The 13,264-nt window shown below is 48.7% G+C and overlaps 11 non-coding genes and 2 pseudogenes across 11 annotated transcripts; 2 read left to right on the top strand and 11 right to left on the bottom strand.

Annotated features, from left to right (window-relative positions):
- Positions 1–624: 624 nt before the first annotated feature.
- Positions 625–788, bottom strand: LOC135029718 (U1 spliceosomal RNA). Its single transcript, XR_010225816.1, has one exon. It is a non-coding gene; the product is annotated as a U1 spliceosomal RNA (small nuclear RNA).
- Positions 789–1,459: 671 nt separating this feature from the next.
- Positions 1,460–1,622, bottom strand: LOC135029876 (U1 spliceosomal RNA). The gene has a single exon (XR_010225951.1). It is a non-coding gene; the product is annotated as a U1 spliceosomal RNA (small nuclear RNA).
- A 152-nt stretch (positions 1,623–1,774) lies between these two features.
- LOC135029735 (U1 spliceosomal RNA) lies at positions 1,775–1,938 on the bottom strand. The gene has a single exon (XR_010225832.1). It is a non-coding gene; the product is annotated as a U1 spliceosomal RNA (small nuclear RNA).
- A 668-nt stretch (positions 1,939–2,606) lies between these two features.
- LOC135029842 (U1 spliceosomal RNA) lies at positions 2,607–2,770 on the bottom strand. The gene has a single exon (XR_010225929.1). It is a non-coding gene; the product is annotated as a U1 spliceosomal RNA (small nuclear RNA).
- A 152-nt stretch (positions 2,771–2,922) lies between these two features.
- On the bottom strand, positions 2,923–3,086 carry LOC135029937 (U1 spliceosomal RNA). The gene has a single exon (XR_010226009.1). It is a non-coding gene; the product is annotated as a U1 spliceosomal RNA (small nuclear RNA).
- A 670-nt stretch (positions 3,087–3,756) lies between these two features.
- On the bottom strand, positions 3,757–3,919 carry LOC135029853 (U1 spliceosomal RNA). The gene has a single exon (XR_010225939.1). It is a non-coding gene; the product is annotated as a U1 spliceosomal RNA (small nuclear RNA).
- Positions 3,920–4,071: 152 nt separating this feature from the next.
- On the bottom strand, positions 4,072–4,235 carry LOC135029897 (U1 spliceosomal RNA). Its single transcript, XR_010225970.1, has one exon. It is a non-coding gene; the product is annotated as a U1 spliceosomal RNA (small nuclear RNA).
- Positions 4,236–4,937: 702 nt separating this feature from the next.
- On the bottom strand, positions 4,938–5,072 carry LOC135029861 (U1 spliceosomal RNA; annotated as a pseudogene).
- A 152-nt stretch (positions 5,073–5,224) lies between these two features.
- LOC135029723 (U1 spliceosomal RNA) lies at positions 5,225–5,388 on the bottom strand. The gene has a single exon (XR_010225820.1). It is a non-coding gene; the product is annotated as a U1 spliceosomal RNA (small nuclear RNA).
- A 3,025-nt stretch (positions 5,389–8,413) lies between these two features.
- LOC135029765 (U1 spliceosomal RNA) lies at positions 8,414–8,577 on the top strand. The gene has a single exon (XR_010225860.1). It is a non-coding gene; the product is annotated as a U1 spliceosomal RNA (small nuclear RNA).
- Positions 8,578–8,729: 152 nt separating this feature from the next.
- LOC135029855 (U1 spliceosomal RNA) lies at positions 8,730–8,892 on the top strand. The gene has a single exon (XR_010225940.1). It is a non-coding gene; the product is annotated as a U1 spliceosomal RNA (small nuclear RNA).
- Positions 8,893–12,196: 3,304 nt separating this feature from the next.
- Positions 12,197–12,360, bottom strand: LOC135029923 (U1 spliceosomal RNA). The gene has a single exon (XR_010225995.1). It is a non-coding gene; the product is annotated as a U1 spliceosomal RNA (small nuclear RNA).
- Positions 12,361–13,052: 692 nt separating this feature from the next.
- On the bottom strand, positions 13,053–13,194 carry LOC135029810 (U1 spliceosomal RNA; annotated as a pseudogene).
- Positions 13,195–13,264: the final 70 nt, after the last annotated feature.

Here is a 13,264-nt window from a genome sequence, read left to right as displayed (position 1 = left end):
TTGTGGTGCTCAGCATACTACAGTACATTACTAATAGTCCAGTGCTGCATCTTGCTGCTCAGTGTCAGTTCTAGTATCCTCATCAGTGCTCACTATCACTGCTCATTACATTGTGGTGTTCTGTATACTACAGTAACATAGTAATATAGTAACATATAGTAACATAGTTTTTGAGGTTGAATAGAGGCAAATTGCCCATCGTGTTCAACCTGTTTTAAGTTGTGATGATTCTACATACTTGCTGAATATTGTTTTATGACTAGTTAGCTACTATAACTCATGTTACCCCCGGATTAACCATGTTGATATTTTAAGTATTATAACCTTGGATAGCTTTTTCATTCAGAAATGTATCCATTCCTTTTTTAAATCCAATTACAGAGTCCGCCATTACCACCTTCCCTGGCAGGGAATTCCACATCCTGATTGCCCTAACAGTGAACATCATAGTATCTCACCTGGCAGGTAAGTAGGAGTTGGGCTAGAGCTGTGGAGGATTGCTGCTCGGGCACCCCCTGTCAAGTGAAGGAGATCCAACTGAGGCAGCACAAGGGAACTCTCGAAAGAAGAACAAGGCTAGAGGAAGATCTGAGACAAAGAAATCTGACTTTTACCAGAGCTGACCAGAGGAAAGCACAAACGCAGTCCCCCACTACCACAAATAATGCAGTCGAGTTTCCCACATTTGGGGAAATCACAGGGGTCAGCATACCCAGAGTGCAATGAATGAACCTCACCCTGGGAGAACAATCTTCATGACCATGGTATCTCCTATGCAAAATAAGTATGATTTGGGATAGGGCTGGGGAGGGCCGCTGCTCAGGCACATCTCTGTCAAGTAAAGGAGATTCAACTGAGGCAACACAAGGGAACTCTCATCTGGGGACAACAACTGCAGGGAGAACACATATTTTCAGATGAACATGGGAGGGCAGAAGGCTGCCTAACACTGAAGCACCCCCAAACAACAAACCAAATGCAACTACTAGTGCAAGCATTCCTGGGGGAAGGCCTGCAGCAGATGGATTTGCATATGGTGATGTCATCCAAGCAGTGGGTCAAAGTTGGCTTCAACCCTCGTCTGCATATGAAAATAAAAAAGGGGTGTGCAGGGCATGGCGGCCTTTTGCGGCGCTTGGATGACCCCTAGTTTGCATTAAACACCTCCACCTTCCTTCGGTGTGGGGCTCATGTTGGCTATGCCCCAGCCCCTGAAGCATTCAAGCTGATTTCTTGCAGCAGCTGGGCACTGTAACAGCTCCAGAGCTGCTCTGTAAAGCAAGTAAAAGGGTGTGGGCCCTGCAGCACTACCTGTAGTTTGCATTGTGCGTTGGAAGGCACAAAGTAAGCAGACGGGAGAAGTCAGGATAGTGCACAAGGGCATAGAAGGGAGCGGCTCAAGAAAAGAGAAGTGGAAACAGACAGCAAACTAGGCTGGAGAGAGACCTGAGACAAAGAGATCTGAATTATACGAGAGCCGACCAGAGGAAACACAAATTATGTAATCAAGTGTCCCACATTTGGGGAAATCGTAGGAGCAGCACACCCAGAGTGCATTGGGTGAGCCTTGCCCTGGGAGAAGCACCTTCCTGATCATAGTATCTCACCTGGGAGGTAAGTAGGAGTTGGGCTAGAGCTGGGGAGGGTCGCTGTTCGGGCACCCCCCTGTCAAGTGAAGGAGATCCAACTGAGGCAGCACAAGGAAACTCTCGAAAAAAGAACAAGGCTAGAGGAAGATCTGAGACAAAGAAATCTGACTTTTACCAGAGCTGACCAGAGGAAAGCACAAACACAGTCCCCCACTACCACAAATAATGCAGTCGAGTTTCCCACATTTGGGGAAATGACAGGGGTCAGCATACCCAGAATGCAATGAATGAACCTCACCCTGGGAGAACAATCTTCATGACAATGGTATCTCCTATGCAAAATAAGTATGATTTGGGATAGGGCTGGGGAGGGCCGCTGCTCAGGCACATCTCTGTCAAGTAAAGGAGATTCAACTGAGGCAGCACAAGGGAACTCTCATCTGGGGACAACAACTGCAGGGAGAACACATATTTTCAGATGAACATGGGAGAGCAGAAGGCTGCCTAATACTGAAGCACCCCCAAACAACAAACCAAATGCAACAACTAGTACAAGCATTCCTGGGAAAAGGTCTGCAGAAGACGGATTTGCATACGGTGATGTCATCCAAGCAGTGGGCCAAAGTTGGCTGGAACCCTCATCTGCATATGAAAAGAGAAAAGGGGTATGCAGGGCATGGCGGCCTTTTGCGGCGCTTGGATGACCCTTAGTTCGCATTAAACACCTCCACCCTCCGTCGGTGTGGGGCTCATGTTGGCTATGCCCCAGCCCCTGAAGCATTCAAGCTGATTTCTTGCAGCAGCTGGGCACTGTAACAGCTCCAGAGCTGCTCTGTAAGGCAAGTAAAAGGGTGTTGGCCCTGCAGCACTACCTGTAGTTTGCATTGTGCGTTGGAAGGCACAAAGTAAGCAGACAGGAGAAGTCAGGAGAGTGCACAAGGGCAAGGGCAGGGGCTCAAGAAAAGAGAAGTGGAAACAGACAGCAAACTAGGCTGGAGAGAGACCTGAGACAAAGAGATCTGAATTATACGAGTAGCCGACCAGAGGAAACACAAATTATGTAGTCAAGTGTCCCACATTTGGGGAAATCGTAGGAGCAGCACACCCAGAGTGCAATGGGTGAGCCTTGCCCTGGGAGAAGCACCTTCCTGATCATAGTATCTCACCTGGCAGGTAAGTAGGAGTTGGGCTAGAGCTGGGGAGGGTCGCTGCTCGGGCACCCCCCTGTCAAGTGAAGGAAATCCAACTGAGGCAGCACAAGGAAACTCTCAAAAAAAGAACAAGGCTAGAGGAAGATCTGAGACAAAGAAATCTGACTTTTACCAGAGCTGACCAGAGGAAAGCACAAACACAGTCCCCCACTACCACAAATAATGCAGTCGAGTTTCCCACATTTGGGGAAATCACAGGGGTCAGCATACCCAGAATGCAATGAATGAACCTCACCCTGGAAGAACAATCTTCATGACCATGGTAGCTCCTATGCAAAATAAGTATGATTTGGGATAGGGCTGGGGAGGGCCGCTGCTCAGGCACATCTCTGTCAAGTAAAGGAGATTCAACTGAGGCAGCACAAGAGAACTCTCATCTGGGGACAACAACTGCAGGGAGAACACATATTTTCAGATGAACATGGGAGAGCAGAAGGCTGCCTAATACTGAAGCACCCCAAACAACAAACCAAATGCAACAACTAGTACAAGCATTCCTGGGGGAAGGTCTGCAGAAGACGTATTTGCATACGGTGATGTCATCCAAGCAGTGGGCCAAAGTTGGCTGGAACCCTCATCTGCATATGAAAAGAGAAAAGGGGTATGCAGGGCATGGCGGCCTTTTGCGGCGCTTGGATGACCCTTAGTTCGCATTAAACACCTCCACCCTCCGTCGGTGTGGGGCTCATGTTGGCTATGCCCCAGCCCCTGAAGCATTCAAGCTGATTTCTTGCAGCAGCTGGGCACTGTAACAGCTCCAGAGCTGCTCTGAAAGGCAAGTAAAAGGGTGTGGGCCCTGCAGCACTACCTGTAGTTTGCATTGTGCGTTGGAAGGCACAAAGTAAGCAGACAGGAGAAGTCAGGAGAGTGCACAAGGGCATAGAAGGCAGCGGCTCAAGAAAAGAGAAGTGGAAACAGACAGCAAACTAGGCTGGAGAGAGACCTGAGACAAAGAGATCTGAATTATACGAGAGCCGACCAGGGGAAACACAAATTATGCAGTCAAGTTTCCCACATTTGGGGAAATCGCAGGAGCAGCACACCCAGAGTGCAATGGGTGAGCCTTGCCCTGGGAGAAGCACCTTCATGATCATAGTATCTCACCTGGCAGTTATGTAGAAGTTGGGCTAGAGCTGGGGAGGGTCGCTGCTCGGGTACCCCCCTGTCAAGTGAAGGAGATCAAACTGAGGCAGCACAATGGAACTCTCGAAAGAAGAACAAGGCTAGAGGAAGATCTGAGACAAAGAAATCTGACTTTTACCAGAGCTGACCAGAGGAAAACACAAACACAGTCCCCCACTACCACAAATAATGCAGTTGAGTTTCCCACATTTGGGGAAATCACAGGGGTCAGCATACCCAGAATGCAATGAATGAACCTCACCCTGGGAGAACAATCTTTATGACCATGGTATCTCCTATGCAAAATAAGTATGATTTGGGATAGGGCTGGGGAGGGCCGCTGCTCAGGCACATCTCTGTCAAGTAAAGGAGATTCAACTGAGGCAGCACAAGGGAACTCTCATCTGGGGACAACAACTGCCGGGAGAACACATATTTTCAGATGAACATGGGAGGGCAGAAGGCTGCCTAATACTGAAGCACCCCCAAACAACAAACCAAATGCAACAACTAGTACAAGCATTCCTGGGGGAAGGTCTGCAGAAGACGGATTTGCATACAGTGATGTCATCCAAGCAGTGGGCCAAAGTTGGCTGGAACCCTCATCTGCATATGAAAAGAGAAAAGGGGTATGCAGGGCATGGCGGCCTTTTGCGGCGCTTGGATGACCCTTAGTTCGCATTAAACACCCCCACCCTACTTCGGTGTGGGGCTCATGTTGGCCATGCCCCAGCCCCTGAAGCATTCAAGCTGATTTCTTGCAGCAGCTTGGCACTGTAACAGCTCCAGAGCTGCTCTGTAAGGCAAGTAAAAGGGTGTGGGCCCTGCAGCACTACCTGTAGTTTGCATTGTGCATCGGAAGGCACAAAGTAAGCAGACAGGAGGAGAAGTCAGGATAGTGCACAAGGGTATAGAAGGGAGGGGCTCAAGAAAAAAGAAGTGGAAACAGACAGCAAACTAGGCTGGAGAGAGACCTGAGACAAAGAGATCTGAATTATATGAGAGCCGACTAGGGGAAACACAAATTATGCAATCAAGTTTCCCATATTTGGGGAAATCGCAGGGGCAGCACACCCAGAGTGCAATGGGTGAGCCTTGCCCTGGGAGAAGCAACTTCATGATCATAGTATCTCACCTGGCAGGTAAGTAGGAGTTGGGCTAGAGCTGGGGAGGGTCGCTGCTCGGGCACCCCCCTGTCAAGTGAAGGAGATCCAACTGAGGCAGCACAAGGGAACTCTTGAAAGAAGAACAAGGCTAGAGGAAGATCTGAGACAAAGAAATCTGACTTTTACCAGAGCTGACCAGAGGAAAGCACAAACACAGTCCCCCACTACCACAAATAATGCAGTTGAGTTTCCCACATTTGGGGAAATCACAGAGGTCAGCATACCCAGAACGCAATGAATGAACCTAACCCTGGGAGAACAATCTTCATGACCATGGTATCTCCTATGCAAAATAAGTATGATTTGGGATAGGGCTGGGGAGGGCCGCTGCTCAGTCACATCTCTGTCAAGTAAAGGAGATTCAACTGAGGCAGCACAAGGGAACTCTCATCTGGGGACAACAACTGCAGGGAGAACACATATTTTCAGATGAACATGGGAGGGCAGAAGGCTGCCTAATACTGAAGCACCCCCAAACAACAAACCAAATGCAACAACTAGTGCAAGCATTCCTGGGGGAAGGCCTGCCGCAGATGGATTTGCATATGGTGATGTCATCCAAGCAGTGGGTCAAAGTTGGCTTCAACCCTCGTCTGCATATGAAAAGAGAAAAGGGGCATGCAGGGCATGGCGGCCTTTTGCGGCGCTTGGCTGACCCCTAGTTTGCATTAAACACCTCCACCCTCCGTCGGTGTGGGGCTCATGTTGGCTATGCCCCAGCCCCTGAAGCATTCAAGCTGATTTCTTGCTGCAGCTGGGCACTGTAACAGCTCCAGAGCTGCTCTGTAAGGCAAGTAAAAGGGTGTGGGCCCTGCAGCACTACCTGTAGTTTGCATTGTGCGTTGGAAGGCACAAAGTAAGCAGATAGGAGAAGTCTGGAGAGTGCACAAGGGCATAGAAGGCAGCGGCTCAAGAAAAGAGAAGTGGAAACAGACAGCAAACTAGGCTGGAGAGAGACCTGAGACAAAGAGATCTGAATTATACGAGAGCCGACCAGGGGAAACACAAATTATGCAGTCAAGTTTCCCACAGGAGTATATAGGATACGACCCAGTGGTACCTGACGACATAGATACTAACAGCTATTTAATAACATTACGCTAGAAAGTGATTATTTGCAACATATATATCTATATAAACAACCCCGCCAGGGTTGTGCCTTCAAAAATAATCACACACGGACACGCTTTTTAAACCTTTTTTTCACATCTCTTTATTCTTCTTATGCACATGTATGTTAGTTCTGTGATTTTAACCTTTATGTTTCACTGCAGTTTGGGATAATAATATTAATATTTATCCAATTTTAATACATACTTAATAAAGGTTATATTTTATGATTCATTCATTCTGTCCAGTGCGTCAACAGTGCAGATTTCTTCTTGTTTTTTCTCCCAAATTCTATAACAATGACAGTAAATGTTGTTTCTTTTCAAACAGAACTTTCTTGACCATGCTTCTTGCTTGAAAGATCTGGGAGCACATGGAAAACAGTACAAACCATGCAGTATCACAAGAGCCTTTATTTGATATTTCATGAAGATAGAGCAGAATTGAGGACACGTCAACTATTTCTGCCGAAGGTGGTTCATCTTTCCACATGGTGCCTTTGGCCACTGACACCTTCGTTGAGTCAAAGTCTCTGGCTGTGGTCAGAACTTTGAAAATTTATGTCACCAGAACGGTTCAGATTAGGAAAACAGAGGCTCTGTTTGTCCTGTATGCTCCCAACAGGATTGGGTGTCCTGCTTCCATGTAGACAATTATGCGCTGGATCTGTGGTAAGATTCAGCATGCTCATTCCACGGCAGGATTGCCGTTACTGAATTAGGTGAAGACCCATTCTACTAGAAAGGTGGGTTCATCCTGGGCAGCTGGTCGGGGAGTCTCGGCATTGCAACTTTGCCGAGCAGCTATTTAGTAAACACTTTTGCTAAGTTTTACAAGTTTTAGAGTAAAGGAGATTCAACTGAGGCAGCACAAGGGAACTCTCATCTGGGGACAACAACTGCAGTGAGAACACATATTTTCAGATGAACATGGGAGGGCAGAAGGCTGCCTAATACTGAAGCACCCCCAAACAACAAACCAAATGCAACAACTAGTACAAGCATTCCTGGGGGAAGGTCTGCAGAAGACGGATATGCATATAGTGATGTCATCCAAGCAGTGGGCCAAAGTTGGCTGGAACCCTCATCTGCATATGAAAAGAGAAAAGGGGTATGCAGGGCATGGCGGCCTTTTGCGGCGCTTGGATGACCCTTAGTTCGCATTAAACACCCCCACCCTCCTTCGGTGTGGGGCTCATGTTGGCCATGCCCCAGCCCCTGAAGCATTCAAGCTGATTTCTTGCAGCAGCTTGGCACTGTAACAGCTCCAGAGCTGCTCTGTAAGGCAAGTAAAAGGGTGTGGGCCCTGCAGCACTACCTGTAGTTTGCATTGTGCATTGGAAGGCACAAAGTAAGCAGACAGGAGGAGAAGTCAGGATAGTCCACACGGGTATAGAAGGGAGGGGCTCAAGAAAAAAGAAGTGGAAACAGACAGCAAACTAGGCTGGAGATAGACCTGAGACAAAGAGATCTGAATTATATGAGAGCCGACCAGGGGAAACACAAATTATGCAGTCAAGTTTCCCACATTTGGGGAAATTGCAGGGGCAGCACACCAAGGTGAGATACTATAATCAGGAAGGTGCTTCTATACCCTTGTGCACTATCCTGACTTCTATACCCTTGTGCACTATCCTGACTTCTCCTCCCGTCTGCTTACTTTGTGCCTTCCAATGCACAATGCAAACTACAGGTAGTGCTGCAGGGCCCACACCCTTTTACTTGCCTTACAGAGCAGCTCTGGAGCTGTTACAGTGCCCAGCTGCTGCAAGAAATCAGCTTGAATGCTTCATGGGATGGGGCATGGCCAACATGAGCCCCACACCAAAGGAGGGTGGGGGTGTTTAATGCGATCTAGGGGTCATCCAAGCACCGCAAAAGGCCGCCATGCCCTGCACGCCCCTTTTCTCTTTTCATATGCAGATGAGGGTTGAAGCCAACTTTGACCCACTGCTTGGATAACATCACCATATGCAAATCCATCTGCTGCAGGCCTTCCCCCAGGAATGCTTGCACTAGTTGTTGCATTTGGTTTGTTGTTTGGGGGTGCTTCAGTATTAGGCAGCCTTCTGCCCTCCCATGTTCATCTGAAAATATGTGTTCTCCCTGCAGTTGTTGTCCCCATATGAGAGTTCCCTTGTGCTGCCTCAGTTGAATCTCCTTTACTTGACAGAGATGTGCCTGAGCAGCGGCCCTCCCCAGCCCTATCCCAAATCATACTTATTTTGCATAGGAGACACCATGGTCATGAAAATTGTTCACCCAGGGTGAGGTTCATTCATTGCATTCTGGGTATGCTGACCCCTGTGATTTACCCAAATGTGGGAAACTCGCCTGCATTATTTGTGGTAGTTGGGGACTGTGTTTGTGTTTTCCGCTGGTCAGCTCTGGTAAAAGTCAGATTTCTTTGTCTCAGATCTTCCTCTAGCCTTGTTCTTCTTTCGAGAGTTCCATTGTGCTGCCTCAGTTGGATCTCCTTCACTTGACAGGGGGGTGCCCGAGCAGCGACCCTCCCCAGCTCTAGCCCAACTCCTACTTACCTGCCAGGTGAGATACTATGATCTTGAAGGTGCTTCTCCCAGGGCAAGGCTCAACCATTGCACTCTGGGTGTGCTGCCCCTGCGATTTCCCCAAATATGGGAAACTTGACTGCATAATTTGTGTTTCCCCTGGTCGGCTCTCGTATAATTCAGATCTCTTTGTCTCAGGTCTCTCTCCAGCCTAGTTTGCTGTCTGTTTCCACTTCTCTTTTCCTGAGCCGCTCCCTTCTATGCCCTTGCGCACTATCCTGACTTCTCCCGTCTGCTTACTTTGTGCCTTCCAACGCACAATGCGAACTACAGGTAGTGCTGCAGGGCCCACACCCTTTTATTTGCCTTACAGAGCAGCTCTGGAGCTGTTACAGTGCCCAGCTGCTGCAAGAAATCAGCTTGAATGCTTCAGGGGCTGGGGCATAGCCAACATGAGCCCCACACCGAAGGAGGGTGGAGGTGTTTAATGCGAACTAGGGGTCATCCAAGCGCCGCAAAAGGCCGCCATGCCCTGCATAACCCTTTTCTCTTTTCATATGCAGATGAGGGTTCCAGCCAACTTTGGCCCACTGCTTGGATGACATCACCGTATGCAAATTCGTCTCCTGCAGACCTTCCCCCAGGAATGCTTGTACTAGTTATTGCATATGGTTTGATATTTGATGGTGCTTCAGTATTAGGCAGCCTTCCGCCCTCCCATGTTCATCTGAAAAAATGTGGTCTCCCTGCAGTTGTTGTCCCCAGACGAGAGTTCCCTTGTGCTTCCTCAGTTGAATCTCCTTAACTTGACGGGGGAGGGGCTTGCCCGAGCAGCCACCCTCCCCAGCCCTATCCCAACTCATACTTATTTTGCATATGAGATCTCTATATCATGAAGATTGTTATCACAGGGTGAAGTTCATCCATTATATTTTAAAATAGGAAGGTTCAAATTACATATTTGAATTGCATCTATGTGCTGGATTCAAATGTCCCCCCCCCCTTCCTTTCTCAATTGTGCCCGTCAGCAGCTATTCTAAGGTTGCTGCCAATGGGTGTGACACATTAATTTCTTCTGTGGGGTACACTGGACTCCACAAGGATTCACATTGGGGTGTAGAGTAGGATCTTGATCTGAGGCACCAACCGGCTCAAAGCTTTTGACTGTTCCCAAGATGCTCAGCGCATTCTCCTCTATAACCCCGCTTCCATGAACAGGGAGCTCAGTTTGTAGTTGGTGCCTTCAGTAGCAGGCCACTTAACAGGGGCCTGCCTCAGGCAGCCTATTCTTAGCTATTAATTTTGACAAGAAAATAAGAACTTTTTTTATGAGAATCTACAAGGGCTGCAGCAGGCTAGGTCTAATAGACATCTTTACTGCAGCTTCATCACTCCCAGCGGCGCTGTATACTCCCGTGCCCTGGTTGCTGGGTCACTGCAGCGGAGGCTCCGGTTTCTTCCTAAGGTCAGTCACACACGCACCGCCCTTCCGGATCACGAGGCCGCTGATGAAGGGGAGCGTGGCCGTAGGGGGTGGACCGTGTGCGCACTGGCGTGGACACTGATTACTGGGCTGCCGCTCCACGAGCCACCAGGTACAGTTAAGGAGCACAGGTCTGGGGTTTTTTCTCCCATATTAAACCAATTTTGTACTGCCCGCAGCGCATTGTGATAGGTAATAGGGCCTGATTCAGGTTGGATTGCAATCACAGTAAGCGATCCAACTGCAAAAATTGCTAAGAGCATACGCATGTGCCTGCATTTTCTGCGGCACCCCGCAGAGAATGCGATCGCCTCTGCCTGTCAATCGGGGCAGGGGGGGAGAGGGGGGTCAGCAACACTCCATTTCCAAGTCAGGGATGGAGCGGTGCGGGGGCAAGGCTTCAAAATGGGGTCTGCAACGGAGGAGACACAGGGGGCGTGGTCACAGCGGCTGTATGACATCACATTCAGCCGCTGTGATCACAAAAATGGTGGCGGCTTCCTGCGCGCACATACAGTCTGCACCAGCAGGAGGCTACACCATTTTTTATGATCACGCTGAACTGCAGTGCGACTGCAATTACAGATTGGTCAAGAAGGGAGGCGTCATGCTGGGTGGCCATGTCCTGTCACTGTGCAGGAGCCAGCACCGCTCACACACTAGTCCCCGGGTGCAGCCCCCAACCCCCGGGACACCCGGAGCAACAAAATGTAGATTCAGGCCACCAGGCCACGCCCCTACCTATGAAACCATGCCTCCTTTTTACCATTGCGCTGCTTATCTGCGCGCACTGCATTACAATCTCCTTCGCCACCTCTCTGGGTGTCACCAGTGATAGTGACACCTCTGCCATGCTTGTAGCAGCTGGTCCTAAGATCTACGCCTCAAGCCCTGAGTGTTTGCCCTTGTGACTTGTTGATCATCATAGCGAAGCAGATGCTTACAGAAAACTGCAGGGGCTTAGATTGAAAATAAAAAAATATATGGGTATAAGGTAGAGAGGAGCGGGTTCGGTTCTCCGAGAACCGAATTCCCCACGAACTCCACGTGGTTTACACTGGTCCGAGGCAGGCTCGGTTGTTCCCGCCTGACTCGGAAAACCTGAACAAGGGAAAATGTCATCATCCCGCTGTCGGATTCTCGCGAGATTCGGATTTCATATAAAGAGCTGCGCGTTGCCGCCATTTTTACTCGTGCATTGAAGAGGGAGCGGAGAGGACGTGGCTATGTTCTCTCAGTGGAAATCTCAATATCAGTGCTCAGTATCAGTGGTTACTTATTGCTGCTCAGTAATACTATTAGTGTGTCTCTCCTGCTCAGTGTCAGTTCTCAGTAGTATCCTCATCAGTGCTCAGTATCACTGCTCATTGTCTTGTGCTGCATTGTGGTGCTCAGCATACTACAGTACATTACTAATAGTCCAGTGCTGCATCTTGCTGCTCAGTGTCAGTTCTAGTATCCTCATCAGTGCTCACTATCACTGCTCATTACATTGTGGTGTTCTGTATACTACAGTAACATAGTAATATAGTAACATATAGTAATATAGTTTTTGAGGTTGAAAAGAGGCAAATTGCCCATCGTGTTCAACCTGTTTTAAGTTGTGATGATTCTACATACTTGCTGAATAATGTTTTATGACTAGTTAACTACTACAACTCATGTTACCCCCGGATTAACCATGTTGATATTTTAAGTATTATAACCTTGGATAGCTTTTTCATTCAGAAATGTATCCATTCCTTTTTTAAATCCAATTACAGAGTCCGCCATTACCACCTTCCCTGGCAGGGAATTCCACATCCTGATTGCCCTAACAGTGAAGATCATAGTATCTCACCTGGCAGGTAAGTAGGAGTTGGGCTAGAGCTGTGGAGGATTGCTGCTTGGGCACCCCCTGTCAAGTGAAGGAGATCCAACTGAGGCAGCACAAGGGAACTCTCGAAAGAAGAACAAGGCTAGAGGAAGATCTGAGACAAAGAAATCTGACTTTTACCAGAGCTGACCAGAGGAAAGCACAAACACAGTCCCCCACTACCACAAATAATGCAGTCGAGTTTCCCACATTTGGGGAAATCACAGGGGTCAGCATACCCAGAATGCAATGAATGAACCTCACCCTGGGAGAACAATCTTCATGACCAAGGTATCTCCTATGCAAAATAAGTATGATTTGGGATAGGGCTGGGGAGGGCCGCTGCTCAGGCACATCTCTGTCAAGTAAAGGAGATTCAACTGAGGCAGCACAAGGGAACTCTCATCTGGGGACAACAACTGCAGGGAGAACACATATTTTCAGATGAACATGGGAGGGCAGAAGGCTGCCTAAAACTGAAGCACCCCCAAACAACGAACCAAATGCAACTACTAGTGCAAGCATTCCTGGGGGAAGGCCTGCAGCAGATGGATTTGCATATGGTGATGTCATCCAAGCAGTGGGTCAAAGTTGGCTTCAACCCTCGTCTGCATATGAAAAGAAAAAAGGGGTGTGCAGGGCATGGCGGCCTTTTGCGGCGCTTGGATGACCCCTAGTTCGCATTAAACACCTCCACCCTCCTTCGGTGTGGGGCTCATGTTGGCTATGCCCCAGCCCCTGAAGCATTCAAGCTGATTTCTTGCAGCAGCTGGGCACTGTAACAGCTCCAGAGCTGCTCTGTAAAGCAAGTAAAAGGGTGTGGGCCCTGCAGCACTACCTGTAGTTTGCATTGTGCGTTGGAAGGCACAAAGTAAGCAGATGGGAGAAGTCAGGATAGTGCACAAGGGTATAGAAGGGAGGGGCTCAAGAAAAAAGAAGTGGAAACAGACAGCAAACTAGGCTGGAGAGAGACCTGAGACAAAGAGATCTGAATTATATGAGAGCCGACCAGGGGAAACACAAATTATGCAGTCAAGTTTCCCACATTTGGGGAAATCGCAGGGGCAGCACACCCAGAGTGCAATGGGTGAGCCTTGCCCTGGGAGAAGCATCTTCATGATCATAGTATCTCACCTGGCAGGTAAGTAGGAGTTGGGCTAGAGCTGGGGAGGGTCGCTGCTCGGGCACCCCCCTGTCAAGTGAAGGAGATCCAACTGAG

This window comes from Pseudophryne corroboree, unplaced genomic scaffold (assembly GCF_028390025.1).
Source record: "Pseudophryne corroboree isolate aPseCor3 unplaced genomic scaffold, aPseCor3.hap2 scaffold_493, whole genome shotgun sequence".
NCBI lineage: Eukaryota > Metazoa > Chordata > Amphibia > Anura > Myobatrachidae > Pseudophryne > Pseudophryne corroboree.
Note: the sequence above shows the minus strand (reverse complement) of the source record. Positions and strands in the feature narration are given on the sequence as shown.